Source organism: Bos javanicus, chromosome 14 (assembly GCF_032452875.1).
Source record: "Bos javanicus breed banteng chromosome 14, ARS-OSU_banteng_1.0, whole genome shotgun sequence".
NCBI lineage: Eukaryota > Metazoa > Chordata > Mammalia > Artiodactyla > Bovidae > Bos > Bos javanicus.
The window spans coordinates 5513113-5539809 of record NC_083881.1 but is presented as its reverse complement, the minus strand read 5'-3'; positions in this window follow the sequence as shown (position 1 = coordinate 5539809).

Sequence of the window (26697 nt, the reverse complement as noted above, 5' to 3'; positions counted from 1 at the left end):
CGGGGCGCGGGCCGCGCTCCGCGGTGAGTGAGGCCCGCGGGGCCGCCCGCTACCAGCGCGAGTCAGCGTTCGGTCATTAGCCCGTCGCTCCCGCGTGGTCAGACCCTGGGTTGGGGATCGGCCTCTTTCGCCTCCTCGCGGCCTTTCCCGCCCGCCTCCGTCTCCACCAGGGAGGTTCGGGCCCTCTCCGCCCCGGTTGGTTCCCTCAGCAGGCGGGAAAGGAAACCCTGGCCTGGGGCCCTCACCGCAGGCTCCCCTGCTTCCCGGCTCCCCGGCCTCCCCCCGGCCCTGGCTTGCGCTTTCGGCGACCTCAGCTTTCCGAAGGCCGTGCCAGGGGGCGCAGAAGTCGGGACCAGAAGTGTCCTGGGATGGCCAGGGGTTTCCCAGGGCTCTTCCTGGCTGTAAATAGGCCTGTCTTGGGCCGTCCTCCCTGGAGGGTCTTTTCTAGAAGGAATGAGAATTAACGTTTTCCTCCAGGGCTTGATCAAGTCGACCAGACTTTGCCCTGGAGATGCCACTTGATTTCCAAATCGTCCAGGGGCCTGGGGAGAGCTTGAGTGGTGCAGGCCGGTCAGAGTTGGGGGCAGGGGAGTCCTCCTGCCATTGTGGGGGGGTGGGGGGCGGGGGCTGGTTGCCGTAGGGGGCTGGCATTGCCGTGGCATTCTGGAGAATTCCATTGCTTGTTTTGGTGTCCACCTGTGAAAGGAAGAAGAAGGAAACAGGGAGGAGGAGCTAAGATGGCGGAGGAGTAGGACGGGGAGAACACTTTCTCCCCCACAAATTCATCAAAAGAACATTTAAATGCCGAGTAAATTCCACAAAACAACTTGTCAATGCCGGCAGAGGACATCAGGCACCCAGAAAAGCAACCCAAGTCTTCAAAAGGAGATTTTTAATTTTAGCTTTTTAGTATTTGTTATCAATTTTGTACCTATAGTTTTTTGTTTGTTTGTTTTTGTTTTTATATAATTTCTGTGACCCTTTTTTATTTTTTCTTTTTCTCTGTTTCTTTCTCTTCTTCTTTTAAATAACATTGTATATCTGAAATTCCAAACTCTATTCTAGATTTTTAATTTATGCTTTTTGGTATTTGTTATCAATTTTGTACCTGTATTTTTTTTTTTTTTTATAATTTATGCGACCTTGTTTGTTCTTGTTTTTTTTTTCTCTCTCTCTTTCTTTTTCTTCTTCTTTTTTTAACATTGTATTTTGAAATTCCAAACTCTACTCTAGATTTTTAACTTTTGCTTTTTGGTATTAGTTATCAATTTTATACCTATATTTTCTTTATAATTTTTGTGACCTTGTTAGTTTTTGTTTGTTCGTTTTTTCTATCTTTCTTTTCCTTCTTCTTTTCTTTAACATCATGTTTTTGAAATTCCAAACTCTACTCTGGATTTTAAATTTTTGCTTTTATGTATTTGTTACCAATTTTGTACCTTTAAGAACCCAATCTTCAGTACCCATTTTTCACTAGGGAGCGAGATTACTGGCTTAATTGCTCTCTCTCCCTTTGGACTCTCGTTTTTCTCCACTAGGTCACCTGTGTCTCTTCCCTAACCCCTCTCTATTCTACCCAACTCTGTGAATTTCTGTGTGTTCCAGACGGTGGAGAACACTTAGGGAACTGATTACTGGCTGAATCTGTCTCCCTCCTTTTCACTCCCCCCATTTATCCTCCTGGCCACCTCTGCCACCTTCTTCCTTCTTCTCTTCTCTGTATAACTCTGTGAACAACTCTGAGCGGTCCAGTTGTGGAGTGCACATAAGGAAGAGATTACTGAATAGCCCACTCTCTCCTCTATTGATTCCACCTCATCTCATTCGGGTCACCTTTAACTCCCTCCTCACTCTTCTCTTCTCCATATAACGCTGTAAACCTCTCTGGGCGAAACAAGTTTCAGGGCAAGACATACCAAGCAAGTTCTCCAGCAGCAAGGAACACAGCCCTGAGCTCCAAGATACAGGCAGCCCAAAGTCACCCCAAAACTATAGACATACCATAACTCATTACTGGACATTTCATTGCACTCCAGAGAGAAGAAATACAGCTCCACTCACCAGAACACCGACACAAGCTTCCCTAACCAGGAAACCTTGACAAGCCACCTGTACAAACCCACACAGAGCGAGGAAACACCACAATAAAGAGAACTCCACAAACTGCCAGAATACAGAAAGGACACCCAAACTCAGCAATTTAAACAAGATGAAGAGACAGAGGAATACCCAGCAGATAAAGGAACAGGATAAATGCCCACCAAACCAAACAAAAGAGGAAGAGTTAGGGAATCTACCTGATAAAGAATTCTGAATAATGATAGTGAAATTGATCCAAAATCTTGAAATCAAAATGGAATCACAGATAAATAGCTTGGAGACAAAGATTGAGAAGATGCAAGGAAGGTTTAACTAGGACCTAGAAGAAATAAAAGAGAGTCAATATAAAATGAATAATGCAATAAATGAAATTAAAAACACTCTGGAGGCAACAAATAGTAGAATAACAGAGGCAGAAGATAGGATTAGTGAATTAGAAGATAGAATGGTAGAAATAAATGAATCAGAGAGGATAAAAGAAAAATGAATTAAAAGAAATGAGGACAATCTCAGAGACCTCCAGAACAATATTAAATGCTACAACATTCGAATCATAGGGGTCCCAGAAGAAGAAGACAAAAAGAAAGACCATGAGAAAATACTTGAGGATATAATAGTTGAAAACTTCCCTAAAATGGGGAAGGAAATAATCACCCAAGTCCAAGAAACCCAGAGAGTCCCAAACAGGATAAACCCAAGGCGAAACACCCCAAGACACATATTAATCAAATTAACAAAGATCAAACACAAAGAACAAATATTAAAAGCAGCAAGGGAAAAACAACAAATAACACACAAGGGAATTCCCATTAGGATAACAGCTGATCTTTCAATAGAAACTCTTCAAGCCAGGAGGGAATGGCAAGACATACTTAAAGTGATGAAAGAAAATAACCTACAGCCCAGATTATTGTACCCAGCAAGGATCTCATTCAAATATGAAGGAGAAATCAAAAGCTTCGCAGACAAGCAAAAGCTGAGAGAATTCAGCACCACCAAACCAGCTCTCCAACAAATACTAAAGGATATTCTGTAGACAGGAAACACAAAAACAGTGTATAAACTCGAACCCAAAACAATAAAGTAAATGGCAACGGGATCATATTTATCAGTAATTACCTTAAATGTAAATGGGTTGAATGCCCCAACCAAAAGACAAAGACTGGCTGAATGGATACAAAAACAAGACCCCTACATATGTTGTCTACAAGAGACCCACCTCAAAACAGGGGACACATACAGACTGAAAGTGAAGGGCTGGAAAAAGATTTTCCATGCAAATAGGGACCAAAAGAAAGCAGGAGTAGCAATACTTATATCAGATAAAATAGACTTTAAAACAAAGTCTGTGAAAAGAGAAAAGAAGGTCACTACATAATGATCAAAGGATCAATCCAAGAAGAAGCTATAACAATTATAAATATATATGCACCCAACATGGGAGCACTGCAATATGTAATACAAATGCTAGCAAGTATGAAAGGAGAAATTAACAATAACACAATAATAGTGGGAGACTTTAATACCCCACTCACACCTATGGATAGATCAACTAAACAGAAAATTAACAAGGAAACACAAACGTTAAACGATACAATAGACCAGTAAGACCTAATTGATATCTATAGGACATTTCATCCCCAAACAATGAATTTCACCTTTTTCTCAAGCGCACATGGAACCTTCTCCAGGATAGATCACATCCTGGGCCATAAATCTAGCCTTGGTAAATTCAAAAAAAATAGCCAAGCATCTTTTCTGAGATCTCAATTACAGGAGAAAAACTACCAAAAAATCCAACATATGGAGGATGAACAACACCCTGCTGAATAACCAACAAATCACAGAAGAAATCAAAAAAGAAATCAAAATTTGCATAGAAACTAATGAAAATGAAAACACAACAACTCAAAACCTGTGGGACACTTTAAAAGCAGTCCTAAGGGGAAAGTTCATAGCAAAACAGGCATACCTAAAGAAACAAGAAAAAAATCAAATAAATAACCTAACCCTACACCTAAAGCAACTAGAAAAGGAAGAAATGAAGAACCCCAGGGTTAGTAGAAGGAAAGAAATCTTAAAAATTAGGGCAGAAATAAATGCAAAAGAAACAAAAGAGACCATAGCAAAAATTAACAAAGCCAAAAGCTGGTTCTTTGAAAAGATAAATAAAATTGACAAACCATTAGCCAGACTCATCAAGAAACAAAGGGAGAAAAATCAAATCAATAAAATTAGAAATGAAAATGGAGAGATCACAACAGACAACACAGAAATACAAAGGATCATAAGAGACTACTATCAACAATTATATGCCAATAAAATGGATAACGAGGAAGAAATGGACAAATTCTTAGAAAAGTACAACTTTCCAAAACTGGACCAGGAAGAAATAGAAAATCTTAACAGACCCATCACAAGCACGGAAATTGAAACTGTAATCAAAAATCTTCTAGCAAACAAAAGCCCAGGTCCAGACGGCTTCACAGCTGAATTCTACCAAAAATTTAGAGAAGAGCTAACACCTATCCTGCTCAAACTCTTCCAGAAAATTGCAGAGGAAGGTAAACTTCCAAACTCATTCTATGAGGCCACCATCACCCTAATACCAAAACCTGACAAAGATGCCACAAAACAAGAAAACTACAGGCCAATATCACTGATGAACATAGATGCAAAAATCCTTAACAAAATTCTAGCAATCAGAATCCAACAACACATTAAAAAGATCATACACCATGACCAAGTGGGCTTTATCCCAGGGATGCAAGGATTCTTCAATATCTGCAAATCAATCAATGTTATACACCACATTAACAAATTGAAAAACAAAAACCATATGATTATCTCAATAGATGCAGAGAAAGCCTTTGACAAAATTCAACATCCATTTATGATAAGAACTTTCCAGAAAGCAGAAATAGAAGGAACATACCTCAACATAATAAAAGCTATATATGACAAACCCACAGCAAACATTATCCTCAATGGTTGAAGGATATCCTCAAAAATTGAAAGCATCTCCTCTAAAGTCAAGAACAAGACAAGGGTGCCCACTTTCACCATTACTATTCAACATAGTTTTGGAAGTTCTGGCCACAGCAATCAGAGCAGAAAAAGAAATAAAAGGAATCCAAATTGGAAAAGAAGAAGTAAAACTCTCACTGTTTGCAGATGACATGATCCTTTACATAGAAAACCCTAAAGACTCCACCAGAAAATTACTAAAACTAATCAATGATTATAGTAAAGTTGCAGGATATAAAATCAACACACAGAAATCCCTTGCATTCCTATACACTAATAATGAGAAAACTGAAAGAGAAATTAAGGAAACAATTCCATTCACCATTGCAATGGAAAGAATAAAATACTTAGGAATATATCTACCTAAAGAAACTAAAGACCTATATATAGAAAACTATAAAACACTGGTGAAAGAAATCAAAGAGGACACTAATAGATGGAGAAATATACCATGTTCATGGATTGGAAGAATCAATATAGTGAAAATGAGGATACTACCCAAAGCAATTTATAGATTCAATGCAATCCCTATCAAGCTACCAATGGTATTCTTCACAGAGCTAGAACAAATAATTTCACAATTTGTATGGAAATACAAAAAACCTCGAATAGCCAAAGCGATCTTGAGAAAGAAGAATGGAACTGGAGGAATCAACCTACCTGACTTCAGGCTCTATTACAAAGCCACAGTTATCAAGACAGTATGGTACTGGCACAAAGACAGAAATATTGATCAATGGAACAAAATAGAAAGCCCAGAGATAAATCCACACACATATGGACACCTTATCTTTGACAAAGGAGGCAAGAATATACAATGGATTAAAGACAATCTCTTTAACAAGTGGTGCTGGGAAAACTGGTCAACCACTTATAAAAGAATGAAACTAGAACACTTTCTAACACCATACACAAAAATAAACTCAAAATGGATTAAACATCTAAATGTAAGACCAGAAACTATAAAACTCCTAGAGGAGAACATAGGCAAAACACTCTCCGACATACATCACAGCAGGATCCTCTATGACCCACCTCCCAGAATATTGGAAATAAAAGCAAAAATAAACAAATGGGACCTAATTAAACTTAAAAGCTTCTGCACAACAAAGGAAACTATTAGCAAGGTGAAAAGGCAGTCTTCAGAATGGGAGAAAATAATAGCGAATGAAGCAATGGACAAACAACTAATCTCAAAAATATACAAGCAACTCCTACAGCTCAACTCCAGAAAAATAAATGACCCAATCAAAAAATGGGCCAAAGAACTAAATAGACATTTCTCCAAAGAAGACATACAGATGGCTAACAAACACATGAAAAGATGCTCAACATCACTCATTATCAGAGAAATGCAAATCAAAACCACTATGAGGTACCATTTCACACCAGTCAGAATGGCTGCTATCCAAAAGTCTACAAGCAATAAATGCTGGAGAGGGTGTGGAGAAAAGGGAACCCTCTTACACTGTTGGTGGGAATGCAAACTAGTACAGCCACTATGGAGAACAGTGTGGAGATTCCTTAAAAAACTGGAAATAGAACTGCCTTATGATCCAGCAATCCCACTGCTGGGCATACACACTGAGGAAACCAGAAGGGAAAGAGACACGTGTACCCCAATGTTCATCGCAGCACTGTTTATAATAGCCAGGACATGGAAGCAACCTAGATGCCCATCAGCAGATGAATGGATAAGGAAGCAGTGGTACATATACACAATGGAGTATTACTCAGCCGTTAAAAAGAATACATTTGAATCAGTTCTAATGAGATGGATGAAACTGGAACCTCTTATACAGAGTGAAGTAAGCCAGAAAGAAAAACACCAATACAGTATACTAATGCATATATATGGAATTTAGAAAGATGGTAACAATAATCCTGTGTACGAGACAGCAAAAGAGACACTGATGTATAGATTAGTCTTATGGACTCTGTGGGAGAGGGAGAGGGTGGGGAGATTTGGGAGAATAGCATTGAAACATGTATAATATCATGTATGAAACGAGTCGCCAGTCCAGGTTCGATGCACAGTACTGGATGCTTGGGGCTGGTGCACTGGGACAACCCAGAGGGAGGGTAGGGGAGGGAGGAGGGAAGAGGGTTCAGGATGGGGAACGTGGGTATACCTATGGCAGATTCATTTTGATATTTGGCAAAACTAATACAATATTGTAAAGTTTAAAAATAAAATTAAATTAAAAAAATAAAAATATGAATTAAATTGAAGTTAACTGCATATGTTAGTGTGCATCATATTGACATTATCTGGTAGTTTTTCTCCTTTAAACTATGAATGTAGTAAGTGATGTTTCAAATGTTACCAAAAACAAAAAACAAACATTTCCACTTAGTCATAATTTTTACATTATTACTTTTATATGTTGCTGGATTTGATTTTCTGATATTTAGCAAATTAATTGTGTCTATGTTCCAAAAAAAAAAAAAGAAGAAGAAGAAGAAGAAGGAAACAGTTTGGGCAGGGGGAGAAGTTGAGCTATGATTTAAGCCTGAGAACAGCCTCAGCCAACTCCACGGGGTGAAAGTGAAAGCCTTGGTCTCTCAGTCGTGTCTGACTCTTGAGACCCCATGGACTGTAGCCCACCAGGCTCCTCTGTCCATGGAATTCTTTAGGCAAGAATACTGGAGTGGGTTGCCATGCCATTCTCCAGGAGATCTTCCCGACCCAGGGATCGAACCTGGGTCTCCCACATTGCAGGCAGATTCTTTACTGTCTGAATCACCAGGGAAGCTCCCCTTGACCCCCCATGGGTTAGTGGAGCAAAACTGATTCAGCACAGTTGTGAAGAATGAACCTGAAATGTCCAAATCTTAAGCCCAGTCGCAATGAGCCCTTAGGTGTGAGTTGCCGCAGAGGTGAACATGTATGAGGTATTTATTTGCAACCAAAACAATCATCTAGTCCAGGCTATGGTTTTTCCAGTGGTCATGTATGGATGTGAGAGTTGGACTGTGAAGAAAGCTGAGCGCCGAAGAATTGATGCTTTTGAACTGTGGTGTTGGAGAAGACTCTTGAGAGTCCCTTGGACTGCAAGGAGATTCAACTAGTCTATTCTAAAGGAGATCAGTCCTGGGTGTTCATTGGAAGGACTGTTGCTGAAGCTGAAACTCCAATACTTTGGCTACCTCATGCCAAGAGTTGACTCATTGGAAAAGACCCTGATGTTGGAGGGATTAGGGGCAGAAGGAGAAGGGGATGACAGAGGATGAGATTGCTGGATGGCATCACTGACTCGATGGGCATGAGTTTGGGTAAACTCCGGGAGTTGGTAATGGACAGGGAGGCCTGGTGTGCTGCGATTCATTGGGTCCCAAAGAGTCGGACACTGAGCAACTGAACTGAACTGAACTGAAAACAATCTCTTGAAACAGCTGATAGGTTGCAACCTGTTGCTATGACAACACGTTCTTCCCTGAATGGGTACCTGATGGACACATAGCTGCCTGCCCCATCATGGTTCAAGGATAAATAAACTCGTCCATAGACAGTTCCAGTTCAGTTTAGGCACTCAGTCGTGTGGGTTTGAGAACCTTCGGAACCCTCTTTCCCTCTGGTAACCAAAGACATTGAAGATGGTGGCTGTCCTTTTAGCCACATTTCCAGGTAAATACATTAAGGTCCCCTGATGACCCATGATGGCAAGTTACATAGTAAAAAATAAAATCAAATACTCTGGCCATGAGTCCTCAAATACCACTTCCGTTCATCAGTACTAGTCAGAAAACACAATCCTAGTATGTAGTCAGAAGAGAGAACTAGCAGCCCAGAAACTTACCTCAACATATGCCCAAAGGTGCCTGTAACCTCATGCCTTCTCACTTCATTAAAGGCTGCTTCCAAACTCCAGTTATCTTTGTATTTGCCGAACTTTTCATACTCTCTCATTCCAACATGAACTTGCTTATACTCTTCCTCTGCTTTTGCCAAGATACACTTTTGAAAAGGTGAAAGAAAAGATTATATTTTCATAAACCAGTCTTCCTTCTTTTTACTGGTTCTCTAATTTTAACCCTGGGATGAAATCAAAATATGATCTAAATCAGAAGGACTGTATGTTTTCTTTCATCCTAAAGTACTATTTCTCCTCTAGAGTAGCTACATTTTGTACATCCTAGGTGGCCTGTCTCCAACTTTAGTGTGTGTGTGAGTGTGTGTGTGTGTGTGTGTGTTTTAATCCCTAGAGTGCCCTTTAGTCATTCCACCTTTTAGCATCAAACAATTATTTTGTGTCCATTTATTAGAGAAGTATTAAAAACTAAGAAAATAGGTTTTAAAATGTTTCATGTGTTTTAATTTACTTTTATTTTATTTGAGGTTTTAAAGGTATGTTTTATCTTATAATTACCTTTTCTGCTAATTCAGTGAAAAATGAAGATCATCTGTTGCATAGAGAAAACGTCATTAGAAAAAGCCAAGAGTTTCTAAGTCCTTTTCCAGGCTTAATTAATCTTGCTTGATATTATCACCTAACTTCAATTTCCTCATCTGTAAAGTAAGAAGGTTTCACTAGAAAATCTCTAAGAAATAGCCCACAATTAAAATGAAGTGATTCAAAAGCTAGATTACCAATTCTCTGAGGCCAGAAATTCCTATATAGAACAATAATTCACTTTTTAAATAATGTGGTTGGTTGTTTCCAATCCACTAAAGATTAAAAAAAAAAATCACTGTTCTATTCTCTGATGTGTAAGGTTAGGATAAGAGACAGATATAATATCTAGGTTACAGATGACAAAAATAAGCAATATGTTCAAGTACTTGGGAATAAATAAACTTTTTAATTAATATTGGGTAAAGATTTACAGGAATGATCCATTTCCTGACTTCACATGCTCTTCTGGATTAAGGGCCATGGGAAACTGAGTGTCAAACAGACACATCCACTGGGATAAATTGTAGTTGTTGTGGCCTGCAAGTCCACTCTGACATCTTAAGTTGAATAAACAATACCGCAAATGAACACAGATAGCATTTTCAATACCTTGATTATCATGACTTTTCTATATAGTTTCAATAAATAGACTTGTAACTCAATAAATGTCTGTTATTCACTAAAGAAACAATAGGGACATCTGGTCAGATAGCTCTGCTAAGAATGAGTGTTGAATTTTAACAGATTTCTTGTATTTATATTGAGAGTATCATATAATTTTCTCATTTTTATTAATGTGGCAAATTACCTGATGATTCCCTTTGGTAACTGAACTTAATTACTGGAATAAATGCAGCTTATGTTTTATTACCTATGTATATCTCTGAATTCAGCATGCTTCTGTTTCATTAAAGTGTGTGTCATCTACAGTCATAGCAAAGATTGGTCTTTTAAGTTTATACATTGCAGTGTCCTTGTCATATTTTGGTATCAACGTTATATTGCATCATAAAGTGATTTTGACTCTGTTCCACTTTTCTCAAAGAGTTTGTGTGAGATTGTATTTCTTTATTTTTTTGAATGTTTGAAGATTATTTATTCCTGACAGAAGTAGTCAGGGGAAGAGTAGTTAAGATTTACTATTGTTAATAGATTTAAGACCAGGTATTCTCTTAGTTCTTGTGTCAATTTTAAGTTCTTTTATATAGGAATTTGTATTTTTTAAACTTCAGCTTATTGCCATGCAGTTATTATTAAACAATATTCTTATTGCATTTAATATGTGTCAAATCTGTATTGATCTATCATTTTGCATTTGGATATTGATACTGTTTTTATTTTGCTGAGTCTTTTTAGGTATAGCCAAATTGTTAGATTTGTCAATGTACAAATTTTGAGTTTTTAATTGTCTATTTGTACTTTTTCAGGTCTAGGATTTGGGCAGTCAACCTTTACTTTCTCTCAGGCTGTTTTCCTTTGTCCTCTTGCTCTCCTGTTCTTTTTTTTTAAAAAAAGATTATTAGTATATATATAATAAGCATCATCCTCATTTTCTGTCTGTTTTGCCTCTGTTTTGATCCTAAGGATGCCATATATTATTAATCATCTCCACAGTTCTCTGCAGACCCAGCCCACTGGACTGTCATCCTGGCCTCCCCTGGACTTCTAGTTTGCTACTTCCCACCTGACCTCTGTTGCTACATGGCACCATCATCTTCATTTTTATCAGTGAACCTAGCTTGTGACTATCCTTCCCACCATTAGCTCTGGCCTGCAGTTTCCAGTGACTCAGCACAATCTGGATGAGTCTTCTGTCCATGATGACGACAGGGTAGATGGTCATGGTGAGGAAAATCCAGAAGACTCATCCAGAAGATAGCTTTCAGCTTTTCTTAACATCCTAGACTCAAATAATCTCTCTGAAAGATAGCATAAAGCTTTCTAGCAGCCTCTATTTCCAGACAAGGAAAGTAGAGGCCACACAATGGCTTTCCCATAGTTGTGGAGCTGATGGAAACAAAATCTGCTTAACCCACAACTCAGGTCATCTCTGTCATATTTTTTATTGTTTTATGTTCTGACTTTGTTATTTCCTCCAGCTCTTACTTAGAGTCAAGACTCTAAGATTTGTATAAATTTAGTCTTACTTTTTCTGCATCTATCTTTGTTTCATTATTACATATTTTTTTCATTTCTTTCTTCCCCCTTTCGTCATTTGTAATCCATTTCTGTTTCATTTTATTTCACTTGCTCTTTTTTAGCCCTCTTCTTTTCCTCTCTGCCTGCTTCCTTTTTTCATTTCTCCCATTGTTGCCTTTCTGACTACAGCGGCATGCTGCATTTATACACAGAGCCGTTTCCTTGATGAGCTCAGAGTCACTGAACATGCAATACCTTATTATTAATCCCTCCTATCATTTCTGTAAGGCCCATTCATTACCTCTCGTTTACAAATGGGAAAAAGAGACGCAGGAAGATTAATCGAGCTACTCAAGGATAAACAATGAATCAGTGCCAGAGCCATAAACAAAACCCTGTTCTCATCGACTTCCCCCATATCAACTTTGGTCATGTTTCTCCTTTTCTTTCTAAACCTTGCCTCATTAAGTAGTGTTAACTCATCCCTGAAGTACTTTGAAGCAATCTGCCACAGTAGGCTGTGTTCTGAGACACTGGGACAAGAATGATGCTTAGTTTTGTCTCTGATATCATTTGTGGGAACTTGGTCTGGTCTCTCAGTGTTTGAGTATGATTTTCCCCATGTGCATAATGGGAAATAAGGGATTTTACTCTGAGAGTGTTTTCTGAACTTGACACATAGGATAATTTTATCAGTACAGGAGTTGATTTTAGGTGGTGCTAAGATAGAGCATTAAATAAATCATGACAGTATCATCATTCGTTTCTTCTAAATTCTGCTGATGGCTTCAAGGAGAAAGGTTTATATTATACTCTCAGAGCACTTGCTAATTACATATTTCAGAAAGAGAACTTTAGCACTTCTGGTAGTCAGGTGTCTTCAGATAATTTAAAAGAAAGCAGGTTCTTTACCATTGGTGCCACCTGGGAAGCCAATATCTTGCATTTATGATGAGTAAAACAAGTTTTTGTTTGTTTTTTTTCATTTAATATGATGAAACAAAACTTTTAAAAATATTTTTTACTGAGGTGTAATTGACCTACATTATTATATTACTATCAAGTGTACAACATAATGATATGATATTTGTATATATTGTGAAGGGCTTCCCTGGTGGCTCAGACAGTAAAGAATCTACCTGAAATGCAGGAGACCTGTATTCAATCCCTGAGTTGGGAAGACTCTCTGGAGAAGGGAGTGACCACCAACTCCAGTATATATTGTAAAATGATCACCATAGTAAGTCTAGCTAACACCCATCACCATGCATAGTTACAGACTTTTTTTTTTTTCTTTTTTCTGGTGAGGGAGAATTTATAATTACTCTCTTCAGTTCAGTTCAGTTCAGTCACTCAGTCGTGTCCAACTCTTTGTGACCCCATGAATCGTGGCACGCCAGGCCTCCTTGTCCATCACCAACTCCCGGAGTTCACTCAAACTCACATCCATCGAGTCGGTGATGCCATCCAGCCATCTCATCCTCTATCGTCCCCTTTTCCTCCTGCCCCCAATCCCTCAAAGCATCAGAGTCTTTTCCAATGAGTCAACTCTTCACATCAGGTGGCCAAAGTATTGGAGTTTCAGCTTTAGCATCATTCCTTCCAAAGAACACCCAGGGCTGATCTCCTTCAGAATGGACTGGTTGGATCTCCTTGCAGTCCAAGGGACTCTCAAGAGTCTTCTCCAACACCACAGTTCAAGAGCATCAATTCTTCAGTGCTCAGCTTTCTTCACAGTCCAACTCTCGCATTCATACATGACCACTGGAAAAATCATAGCCTTGACTAAACATACCTTTGTTGGCAAAGTAATGTCTCTGCATTACTCTCTTAGCAACTTTCAAATATGCAATACAGTCTTGCTCAGCACAGTTGCAATGCAAAGTCCTTTTTAAACTTAGATTTCTGTGAGTTTGCAAAACAATCAATGAAAATGAAATCAGAAAGCAAGTAATCAAATGGGTGGTATATAAATATGGGAAAATACCTTTTGCTAAAATTAATATGGCTGAATTTGGGCAGGGACAGGACTGTAGAATGCTTTTCCATTTCTACCACATTGATGTGAATCAGGAGTATAGACTGGATTGCTTTTCTCAGTCCTTTCATCCTTTGTGTTATTATGTGTCCTCATGGTGCCTCCAAGAAGGATGTAAGCTCTCCTCTCATTGGTTTTGGGCTTATTCAAGTGGCTTGCTTTTAATGATGGAATGTTCACCAGTGTCTAGCTTGGGCTCCTTGCATGTGGGCCTCTCTACCATGAGAAGAGTGCAAGGTATGTTTCTGATATTCCTGGCGTGATGAAGCTCTGTGGGCTCATTGTGGCCCTCAGTCAAAGCATGGACTTTAGCCTGGTAGCCCCAGCCAGGAAAGACCAGCCCAGAGCAGCTGAACCACTGACACGTGGATTGCTCGAGGACACTTCCTCAGATACAAGGAGCTTCGGGGAAAAGAAGAAAACAAGTGAAAAGAAAACAAACAAGAATAATACGTCGCTGTTCTTTTTCTCTCTTCCCTTTTTTTCCCCCAGGGAGGCAGGCAGCTCCTGAGGCTGCTTGTCTATTTAGCGGGCTGCAGCCTCGCCAGAACATTAGTGTGCTTAACCTGCCTCTACAAAACACTGTCTGCTCACCGCTGCCCTGGTGCTTTCCTGTCAAACACTGATGAGCCCCAGGGGAGGTCAGTTGGGTGAAATACATGTCTAGTGGCAGTCACTGGAACCCAGCTGGCCCCCATCCGAGTCAAGAACCTTGTGCTAAATCCTGGGAACCTGGTGGCCTCCCTAGCCTCCAAGATCTCATTCATTTCTGTGCATTTGATTCAGGAGGTCTTGAATCGACACCCCTCTTCTCTGCCTTACAGCTTTTCTGATTGCAGTTGAGTTGCTTAAACATTCTAGGGCTTGGTATCTTAATTTGAAAAGGTAGAAAATTCCTGTCAAAAATGTTATGTTGATTGAACAAGTTAATAGCTTTAAAGCAATTAGCAGTGTATGTGACTCATAGTCAACACTCAGTAAGTGATATTCATGATAATGATTTATTTAACCTCATTTCCTACAACCTTGAAATTGTACCCTCATTTCAAATTATATGAGTGGCTTTTCCAACACACTCAGGCAGGACATAGGTTTAGTACATTTATAATTATAATTTAGACTTTTTGATATATTTTTCAATTTTTTATATCTATTCATCTTATCAAATTCTCCTTTAATTTATTTTCATTAAGGTTCCGGAACTTTAGATGCTTACAATCATATCAAATGCAAATGAAGATGCATTTGTCCCTTCTTTTATATTTATAATAGAAATTTTGTTTTCTTATCTCAGGGTGTTAGCTAGACCTTCCAAGACAGTGTTGAATAAAGAGGCGATAGTACACATTTTCTTGACTTCTCACAGAAATTGAAAGCGTTAACATTTCACCATTTAATCCTGTTGACTGTTGTTGTTTGTGATTTGGTCGCTAAGTCCTGTTTGAGGCTTTTGCGACCCCATGGCCTACAGCTCGCCAGGCTCCTCTGTCCATGGGATTTCCTAGGCAAGAGTATGAGAGTGGGTTGCCATTTCCTTCTCTAGGGAATCTTCCTGACCCAGGGATAGAACCCACATCTCCTGCATTGCAGGCAGATTCTTTACCAATGAGCCTCCTGGGAAGCTCTGTTTACTGTTACTTTTTGTAATAACTATCGCACTTAGATACACTTACCTTCCTATTATTTACATAGTTTATAAAACTTTTAAACTGAAGGTAGGCATTAATATTCATATACATTTTCTTTGATTATGTTGAATAATTATTTTATTATACTAATGGACACGATTTAATAATATTCCATTATTAATTTTTTACATCTAAGATAATAAGTGGAGCAGTCTCTCAGAGCTCTCTGAGAAATAAAACTTAACTCACAACTCTCAAATTGTACATCTTTTTTTAGTCGATAGTTAAGGCGACCGACGAAGCACCCCAGAGTGGACTTCTTTCCTTCAACTGCACTCCAGGAGGAACTGGAGCTTTAGTACCAGCAGCAGCCCCTTGCACCCATCTGCCTCCTCGGGGAGTGTAGACGGATTTGGACCAAGGAGCAGCGGCTGCGTGGGCTCAGGAGGGCCTAGAAGAGCTACTCCACGTTCAAGGTCAGGAGGGGCAGCCGTGAGGAGATACCCCTTGTCCAAGGTAAGGAGCAGTGGCTGCGCTTTGCTGGAGCAGCCGTGAAGAGATACCCCATGTCCAAGGTAAGAGAAACCCAAGTAAGACGGTAGGTGTGGCGAGAGGGCATCGGAGGGCAGACACACTGAAACCATAATCACAGAAAACTAGTCAATCTTATCACACGGACCACAGCCTTGTCTAACTCAGTAAAACTAAGCCATGCCGTGTGGGGCCACCCAAGATGGGCGGGTCATGGTGGAAAGGTCTGACAGAATGTGGTCCACTGGAGAAGCGAATGGCAAACCACTTCAGTATTCTAGCCTTGAGAACCCCATGAACAGTATAAAAAGGTAAAATGATACGATACTGAAAGAGGAACTCCCCAGGTCAGTAGGGGCCCAATATGCTACTGGAGATCAGTGGAGAAATAACTCCAGAAAGAATGAAGGGACGGAGCCAAAGTAAAAGCAATACCCAGTTGTGGATGTGACTGGTGATAGAAGCAAGGTCCGATGCTGTAAAAAGCAATATTGCATAAGAACCTGGAATGTTAGGTCCATGAATCAAGGCAAATTGGAAGTGGTCAAACAGGAGATGGCAAGAGTGAACATCGACATTGTACGAATCAGCGAACTAAAATGGACTGGAATGGGTGAATTAACTCAGATGACCATTATATCTACTACTGCGGGCAGAAATCCCTTAGAAGAAATGGACTAGCCATCATGGTCAACAAAAGAGTCCAAAATGCAGTATTTGGAAGCAATCTCAAAAATGACAGAATGATCTCTGTTCGTTTCCAAGGCAAACCATTTAATATCACGGTGATACAAGCCTATGCCCCAACCAGTAATGCTGAAGAAGCTGAAGTCGAATGGTTCTATGAAGACCTACAAGACCTTTTAGAACTAACACCCAAAAAAGATGTCCTTTTCATTATAGGGGACTGGAATGCAAAAGTAGGAAGTCAAAAAACATCTGGAGTAACAGGCAAATTTGGCCTTGGAGTACAGAATGAAGCAGGGTAAAGGCTAATAGAGCTTTTCCAAGAGAACGCACTGGTCATAGCAAACACCTTCTTCCAATAACATAAGAGAAGACTCTACACATGGACATCGTCAGATGGTCAACACCAAAATCAGACTGATTATTTTCTTTTCAGCCAAAGACAGAGAATCTCTAAACAGTCAGCAAAAACAAGACCGGGAGCTGACTGTGGCTCAGATCATGAACTCTTTATTGCCAAATTCAGACTGAAATTGAAGAAAGAAGGGAAAACCAGTAGACCATTCAGGTATGACCTAAATCAAATCCCTTATGATTATACAGTGAAAGTGAGAAATAGATTTAAGGGACTAGATCTGATAGACAGAGTGCCTGATGAACTATGGACGGAGGTTCGTGACATTATACGGGAGACAGGGATCAAGACCATCCCCATGGCAAAGAAATGCAAAAAAGCAAAATGGCTGTCTGGGGAGGCCTTACAAATAGCTGAGAAAAGAAGAGAAGTGAAAGCAAAGGAGAAAAGGAAAGATATAAACATCTGAGTGCAGAGTTCCATAGAATAGCAAGGAGATTTAAGAAAGCCTTCCTCAGTGATCAATGCAAAGAAATAGAGAAAAACAACAGAATGGGAAAGACTAGAGATCTCTTCATGAAAATTAGACATACCAAGAGAACATTTCATGCAAAAATGGGCTCAATAAAGGACAGAAATGGTATAGACCTAACAGAAGCAGAAGATATTAAGATAAAGTGGCAAGAATACACAGAAGAACTGTACAAAAAATATCTTCATGACCCAGATAATCACAATGGTGTGATCACTAACCTAGAGCCAGACATCCTGGAATGTGAAGTCAAGTAGGCCTTAGGAAGCATCACTATGCACAAAGCTAGTGGAGGTGATGGAATTCTAGTTGAGCTATTTCAAGTCCTGAAAGATGATGCTGTGAAAGTGCTGCACTCAATATGCGAGCAAATTTGGAAAACTCAGCAGTGGCCAGAGGACTGGAAAATGTCAGTTTTCATTCCAATCCCAAAGAAAGGCAATGCCAAAGAATGCTCAAACTACCGCACAATTGCACTCATCTCACACGCTAGTAAAGTAATGCCCCAAATTCTCCAAGCCAGGCTTCAGCAGTACATGAACCGTGAACTTCCAGATGTTCAAGCTGGTTTTAGAAAAGGCAGAGAATCAAATTTCCATCTGCTGGATCATGGAAAAAGCAAGAGAGTTCCAGAAAAACATTTGTTTCTGCTTTATTGACTATGTTAAAGCCTTTGACTGTGTGGATCACAGTAAACTGTGGACAATTCTTCAAGAGATGGGAATACCAGACCACCTGACCTGCCTCTTGAGAAACTTATATGCAGGTCAAGAAGCAACAGTTAGAACTGGACATGGAACAACTGACTGCTTCCAAATAGGAAAAGGAGTATGTTAAGTCTGTGTATTGTCACCCTGCTTATTTATCTTCTATACAGAGTACATCATGAGAAATTTTGGGCTGGAAGAAGCACAAGCTGGAATCAAGATTGCCAGGAGAAATATCAATAACCTCAGATATGCAGATGATACCACCCTTATGGCAGAAAGTGAAGAGGAACTAAAAAGCCTCTTGATGAAAGTCAAAGCGGAGAGTGAAAAAGTTGGCTTAAAGCTCAACATTCAGAAAACTACAGTCATGGCATCTGGTCCCATCACTTCATGGGAAATAGATGGAGAAACAGTGGAAACAGTGTCAGACTTTATTTTTGGGGCTCCAAAATCACTGCAGATGGTGATTGCAGCCATGAAATTAAAAGATGCTTACTCCTTGGAAGGAAAGTTATGACCAACCTAGGTAGCATATTAAAAAGCAGAGACATTACTTTGCCAACAAAGGTCCATCTAGTCAAGGCTATGGTTTTTCCAGTGGTCATGTACGGATGTGAGAGTTGGACTGTGAAGAAAGATGAGTACCGAAGAATTGATGCTTTTGAACTGTGGTGTTGGAGAAGACTCTTGAGAGTCCCTTGGACAACAAAGAGATCCAACCAGTCCATCCTAGAGGAGATCAGTCCTGGGTATTCATTGGAAGGACTGATGCTGAAGCTGAAACTCCAATACTTTGGCCACCTCATGGGAAGAGTTGACTCATTGGAAAAGACTCTGATGCTGGGAGGGATTGGGGTCAGGAGGAGAAGGGGACGACAGAAGATGAGATGGCTGGATGGCATCATCAACTTGATGGACATGAGTTTAAGTGTACTATGGGAATTGGTGATGGACAGGGAGGCCTGGCATGCTGCGGTTCATGAGGTCGCAAGGGGTCGGACTCGACTGAGTGACTGAACTGAACTGAACTGAAGATATAAGTAAAATGGGTCTTGGGCTTGGTCTTATTTTCTCATTCAGTAAATATCTATTGAAAACACGTGAAGTGTTAGGTATTTTGCTAAATACTGGGAATTCAGGGAAAAACAAAACATACATTTTCTCTGTCATCATGGAGTTTACAGTTCAACACATAGGATTCAAATGCTGTTGAATTGCAACAGCACAGCATTGCAATGCTAAAACTGTAGTGCATTGTTGAGGATATTAGAAATAGGTAACCACATCTAGGCAATGAAGCCAAATCTCCACAAAATTTTACTGAACCTAAGACAAAGAACATTTTGGAGAGAATGAGCTAAAAGAGGAGTGGAGGGAAGAAGATTGGAGCGGGTGAACACATTCCAGTTGATTTGTTTAAGGAAAGACAAGCAGCCAAAGTGAGCAAAGCTGGCCCCTCTGAAAGGGATGCAGGGAGTCACAGTGGCGAGTAACCATGCTGCACAGCAGGTGGAGGGTTTAGGCACAGATGTGATTCTACTGGAAAACTTGACCACGGCAACTTTAACTTGGTTCAGAAGTTTAATTTTGAATTAAAGCTTTCTTAATTCACAAGACACTAAATATTTTCTGAGGAAAATAATTGAGCGGGCAGTCAAATACAAGGTCTGGCTCCCATAACAGAGGAATGCTCTGAAGGTGCAGCGTTTTGATCCAGTGGCTCTAGTGATGAGGTCTGCCATCTGCTGGGGTGACTTTAGGGCACAGTGTAAAATAATTTAGTTGCCTTATCAGCGTCTCGGAACCAGTAAGTTTAATACAAGAAACTTCCTGACTTTCTCTCAAATATGCTTCTCCTTCCCAGTTCAGGTGTCAGCCAATGATGTCGTCATTTAACCTTTCACCCACACTGCTTCTCTATCTCAGTTTTCCAACCAGTCTCCAACTTCCGGCTTTTCCTTGCAAATTTGTTTCTTATCCCTTCTCTTGTTCATTCTAGTTTAATCTGTCATCAGTTCCTCCCTACACTTTTCAATAGCCACATAACTGGTCCCCCAACTGCCAATCTTCATTCCCTCAAATTTAACCTCTATATTTCAAAACCACAAACTTTTAATACAGTTTGTCACTGAAAAAGCACCAGAGTGGTTATTGATTTAAAATATCTTCTTTATTTTAAATGTCTTTTGATGTGGGACATTTGTAAAGCCTTTATTGAATTTGTTACAATATTGCTCTTGTTTTATGTTTTGGCCTTTTGGCCATGAGGCATGTGGTTTCTCAGCTCCTCAACCAGGGATAGAAACCACACCCTCAGCACTGGAAGGCTAAGTCTTTACCACTGGACTGCCAGGAAAGTCCCTAAAATATTTTAGATCCCATATATTTCATACAAAATAATTTAACCACAGATTCTTTATTTGATGTAAAATATCTGAGAAAGATTGAAGAGGTTGAATATAATAAAAATGCCACCATGTAGGATTGTTGTAAAATTAGGTAATCCTGATTTATCCTTAATCGTTAACCCTAGCACATATGTAATCCTCAATAAATGATGGTTATTTTTCCCAAACTTTTCTTTTTAATCCAATCATTATTATTATTTTTCTTTTCTTCTGACAGAACTGGAATGACCCAAGGAGTCTCAAACTAACAAAAGGAATTGACATGGGTTCAGTGTTTCTCAGGATCCAGCATGTGGCTATGAATTCATGTAAGTGGTGTCTTTACTATGGCCCCTCCCAGAGATCCCATATGGAGAAATATCTCAACATGTACTTCCTAGATCTGAGCAATTTGTTTCCTGTAAGCTGTCTTCCTGACTTTTTAAGAATAAAGGACAAGCAGTCTTAGCTTGACACATGAAGCAGCTTAACACTCTTGACTGTGCTTATTTTAAAGTGTTTTGTTGTAATTGGCATACCTACCTGCAATCTGAACACTCTAGCTGGGGCTGCTGAGATGCTAACTGGCTACTGAATTAACACACCAGGCTTCTGCTCAGGTGTGCCAGTAATGAGGTCATTATAGTTAAATGACAAATGCCACTGAGAATTAAATCTTTCTAGCCATTGTTCCTTTTTTTTGCTTGAGTTATCCACTAAGAATACTAGAGAAAGTAAGGAAGTTTCAGGGGGAAAAAAGTCTCTGCCTTATTTTAAGAGCCATATATGTAGTTTTATGATCTTCCTTAAATAGATATATATTGGAGCTAATATGTATTGGAGCTATCATCTAAGACAAAAACAAAATGTGCTTCCATTATTATTTGAGAATTTCTCAGAGAGCTTTCATAAGAAAATGTGATTATGACTGTCTCACTCCACATAAAGGTATCTTGACTCTAAGATTACTCCTCTGACCAGTTCTATATGAGACTATGTAATTCTCTTATGCCATTTATCACTTTCGCTGCCGTTTAGCCCCAAATTGATGAACTTACTCCCTCTAGGCCATGGTGGTGGAAGGGTGCAGTCACACCACACACAGCTTTTTGAGCAGTAGGGAGGACATGGTACATCTGCAGAGAAAGACGCTGTTTTACAGTTAGACGGTGGAGATCTAGAAAGAGTATTGTAATGAAACTTACTTAAGATCAACTAACTCTTTCACCCATTCTCAATCCATCCACAGGATTACAGAAAACATGATCCGACATGTGTGTGGGAGGGGAGAATTTATATAATAATTCTTTGTTTTCACTTTTATGGGTATAACTTCATTCCAATTGATGTTCAAAATTCAACCCTTGGGTCCTTTTATCTGACAATGTGCACTAAAAGAAAGACAATAATCATTACAGTAATACTAATCCAAAACCTTATCATCATTATTATAAAAGTAAGATGGGTATTAGTATTTATTGTTAAATAACTTGTTACTTTTATTACTATCATTTTGTAAAGCAGTGCTAGTTTTCTACCCACTTTGGATTCACTAATGTCTAGAACAAAAACTGGGAAAAATAGATGTTAAAAATATTTGTTTACATTCAACTATAGTTATTTTTCTTTTAAGATAGTTACTGAAATAAGCTGTGGTGGCAAATGCCAGGTTTTAACTTCTTTTCAGTCATGCGTCTTTAAAACTCCCCTTTTATTCTGACAGGGAGTGATGGCCACTTCTTTCTCACAGTCTCATTTATACTAAAAATGTATTAGAAAATTAATTTCGTAAAAGAGAGAAAGTGATTAAGCTCCAATAAATGTCCAGCACACCTGGGAAAATGTGAATTATTGAAGATGGAGTCTGCATTGAATCTTGAAAACCTGGAACAAACTGCTTATTACTGTGGCCTGTTTCACTGAATTGCTGTGATTAAAAGGGAGACTGGCTTAATGTGAAGGTTTTTCCATTAAGAAAAAAATCTCTCCCTCGCTCACATGCATGCACACACACCACACATTCACTGAGACACACATGAGGTCTTGCCTGAAGCACGAAATTATTGCTTTCCTTTATTGTGTTGGAATTGCAGTGGTGCAGAAATAAGTCTGTGCCATAAATTGTGTGTCCTATTAATTTGGGCAGTATTCTTTCACCAAACTGGGGGTCTTAGACCTAGTAGAGCACACTGAATATTTAAATTATATGTCCAACTTAAAAAAGTTGAAGGGAGAGGTATTTAGAACAACTTTGAGAGGACCACCTAAAACACCAACTAAACAAGAAGGTAACAGTGTACCCGATGCAAAGCTTCTGAGGCTTCCCTGCCACACACCCTACTCAAGAATGGGAGGGCTACCCGGGGACATGGAACCCACCAGCAGTGCTACTTTCCACAGGCCTTCACATTGTCGTGGGCTCTCCTCATATAAAAACAATTTAGGCCGTCTTTATAACCTCTCCCTTGCAGTCACTAACAACTGCTTGGTCCTTTGTCCCTGGAAAAACAGAAACACTGCGTTGATCCTGTGTTGTATTTTTCCCACATGCTCAACTTGGTTAAAGAAGAGAGATGCAGCTAGGTTTGATTGCATCTCATTTCATTCCAGCTCACAACTTTTCCAAGGACCCTGAGGAGTGTCCTATTCTTTGTATTTACCCAAGTTATTTTCTACTTGAGCCAATAACTTCCAAATGTCCTTCCTTTCCACCCATGCTACTGATGACCATGATTTATTTGTACTAAATTTTTTTCATAAACTAAAATTAAGTTCTCCACCAACTTTATGAATGCATCTTCTTAAAATCAGAAGATAAATAGGCTGAAATGTCTCCCACCTTATACAAAATAAAACAAGTAAAAAATAATTTGCTTCATCTCAACCTTTGCTTCTATTCTCTGTTCTCCTTTACAGTAAAACTCAGAAGAGCTTTTTGTTCAACCTGGCTCCTCTCTTTATATTTAATTCCCTTTAAACTCACTCAAGTCTGGTGCTACAGCCATCCCTCCAGGGAAATAATTTTTGTTGAACTAGGGAACAAACACCACATTGCTTCATCTACGGTCGGTTTTGGGTACACATGTTTACTGGCACTTCATTCTGTGTTTATAAAATGAAACTTCCTTATACTGACCTGAAATCTGCCTATGGTTGCCTTAAGCCTTATCTATTGGCCTGATTCATTCCTCTTTTATATGAGTGCCCTTCAAATGCTAAAAAGCTAAGTCACACGGAGTGTTTGGGAAAATCTGCTAATTAAAAGTGCTTCTATGCCTAGTGGTCTTGTTCTCCTACTAAACCAATATTTTCATTCATCTGAGCACTCCTCCTGCATGTGGGCCATGCTTTCTGGGAAGAGGCCCTTGATTATCTTAAAGGCAAACAGTGCTTTTTGTATTTATGTAAACTATTGGCTCAGCCAGGAAGGTTTCACAGGGTTAAACAAAAGTCATCTGGAGTTAATCTGCAGCGTGGATTAGGGCTGTGCTGCTTCACAGCCTAAATGTATTAATGTAGCCTAGCATCTTTAATAATCTTATGCTCCATTTTCTTTATTTATGAAATGGGAATGTTCTTACATATTTATAGAGAAGAATAAATGAAATCTTATTAGTTCAGTGTTTAGAATAGTTCCTGACACATAGAACGTGCTCATTAAAATATAGCTACGATTATTGCTATTAGGGGTTGATTTGTGTGCTGTGTGGTCAACTCAAGGTAAATATGAGAACTCTCACTTCCAGTGCTGTAACAAAAATACACTTTCTTTTCCTGGCTGTGAACAAAAGCCTCATTTGCTACTGGTATTCCATTGCCAGGAGAACCAGCCTTAGGATAAAGATAATCCTAAAGAGAGAAAGAGACAAGACTCAGTTATATTCAGTGAGACACTGAATCAGATGTCTTGATGCCCACGTAACCCCTGTAGACACAGTGGTGTGATCTAGTGAAGCACCATGATTGCAGTGACTAATACACTGTTGCAATGCCATTAAGGACAAATAGTAAGCAAATCTGGAGAAGGCGATGGCGCCCCACTCCAGTGCTCTTGCCTGGAGGATCCCATGGACGGAGGAACCTGGTGGGCCGCAGTCCATGGGGTCGCCAGGAGTCAGACACGACTGAGCGACTTGACTTTCACTTTTCACTTTCATGCATTGGAGAAGGAACTGGCAACCCACTCCAGTGTTCTTGCCTGGAGAATCCCAGGGACGGGGGAGCCTGGTGGGCTGCCGTCTATGGGGTCGCACAGAGTCGGACATGACTAAAGTGACTTAGCAGCAGCAGCAGCAGCAGTAAGCAAAATCTTGGATAAGATTTTGTGATTTTTATTGTACCTCTTCTTACAATGCATTCATTATTGATTCCATTATACAGTATCTGGTCCCATAATTATAGCTAGAAAAAGCAGAGAAAACTTTTCATGTCAGTACAAGCAAAGATCCTAAGAGAGTGTTGTTCATTGTCCAGAGATGTAGGACGTGTTCTCAAGATGAAGAGGAAAGACAGGAATTTGAGAAGATTGGGCATAATGTAGTTTAACATCAGGGCCAAGGGTCCACCCTCCTCCCAGAAGTGAGCCATCATGGACACATGTTTTAAATGGCCATTGTGGTGATTTCTTACTGTGTTCCTCTAATAAATTTGTGGGAGGTGTGTGTGTGTGTGCGTGCCTGTATTTCCAAAGATGCTTGGCAGATTTGTTGATACCTTTGGATATTGGTGTCTTGAGTTGCTTTTCATCAAGAATTTGGGGCGTATCTATTCATCCGTGCTTAGTCACTCAATTGTATCTGAGTCTTTGTGACCCCATGGATGGCTCTTCTGTCCATGGGGATTCTCCAGGCAAGAATACTGGAGTGGGTTGCCATGTTCTCTTCCAGGGGATCTTCCCAACCCAAGGATTGAACCCAGGTCTCCCGCATTGCAGGCAGATGCTTTACCATCTGAGCCACCAGGGAAGCCCATTTATTCATCACATCCTATGAATAATACCTTAATAAACTCCAGCTAGTAATGGCACCCCACTCCAGTACTCTTGCCTGGAAAATCCCATGGATGGAGGAGCCTGGAAGGCTGAAGTCCCTGGGGTCGCTGAGGGTTGGACATGACTGAGTGACTTCACTTTCACTTTTCACTTTCATGCATTGGAGAAGGAAATGGCAACCCACTCCGGTGTTCTTGCCTGGAGAATCCCAGGGACGGGGCATCCTGGTGGGCTGCCATCTATGGGGTCGCACAGAATCGGACATGACTGAAGTGACTCAGCAGCAGCAGCAAGACTTAACAAGCAATGATAATATTAAAGGAATAGAAACAGATAATGGATATAAAGTATACACGTACATCCGCAAAGAGATTTGTGGCCCACCCATGGTTCTATAGACATTTCTCCTATTTGAAATGGAATTTCCTTGTCTGCTGAGGACACATATCAGAAAATAACTGTCTAAGTTGTCAATAGTGGATACTGTGAAGTAAACTGCTCCCATGATGACACAGACACGTAGAAATGTTTTTTCTTTCTAATATAATCCTTTCATCACAGATAGTATTTATTGATTATTCTATACCAGGTATACTATAATAGGCACCGAACCCTTGTTATTTCATTTAATTCTCATAGCTTTAGCAGTATGATATAATTATGATTTATCTTGTTTACACTTAACAGAAGAGAAAACTGAGATTCAGAGAGGGTTAAATAATTTGTGCATGAGCCATGGAGCACAAAGTGTGATAGATTAAATTTTTTGGTCCTCTTCCTTTGAAGGGTTGGGGTGCATGGTTTCTTCCCTTGAATGTGAGTGTATGTTTTGAATAAGGAAATACAGAGGATGTGATGCTGCCAGTATCATTGCCTAGGTATTTTAGAGACTGATGGTTTTCATTTTCTGTCTCTTAGAGACTTGCCTCTTAGAATACTCACTCTTGGATAACTTGCTGTTGGGGAAGGCAGCACTAGATTAAGTCTATCCTGAGATCAATCCTGTTGTGACAAAGTCAGGCCATGAGAAGTCCTGGAGGATGGAAAACAGGAGGAGAGAGAGCTTGGACAGGAGAGGAGAATGGATACATGCATATGTACGGCTGAGTCCCTTCACTGTTCACCTGAAATTGCCACAACATTGCTAATCGGCTATATTCCAATACAAAATAAAAA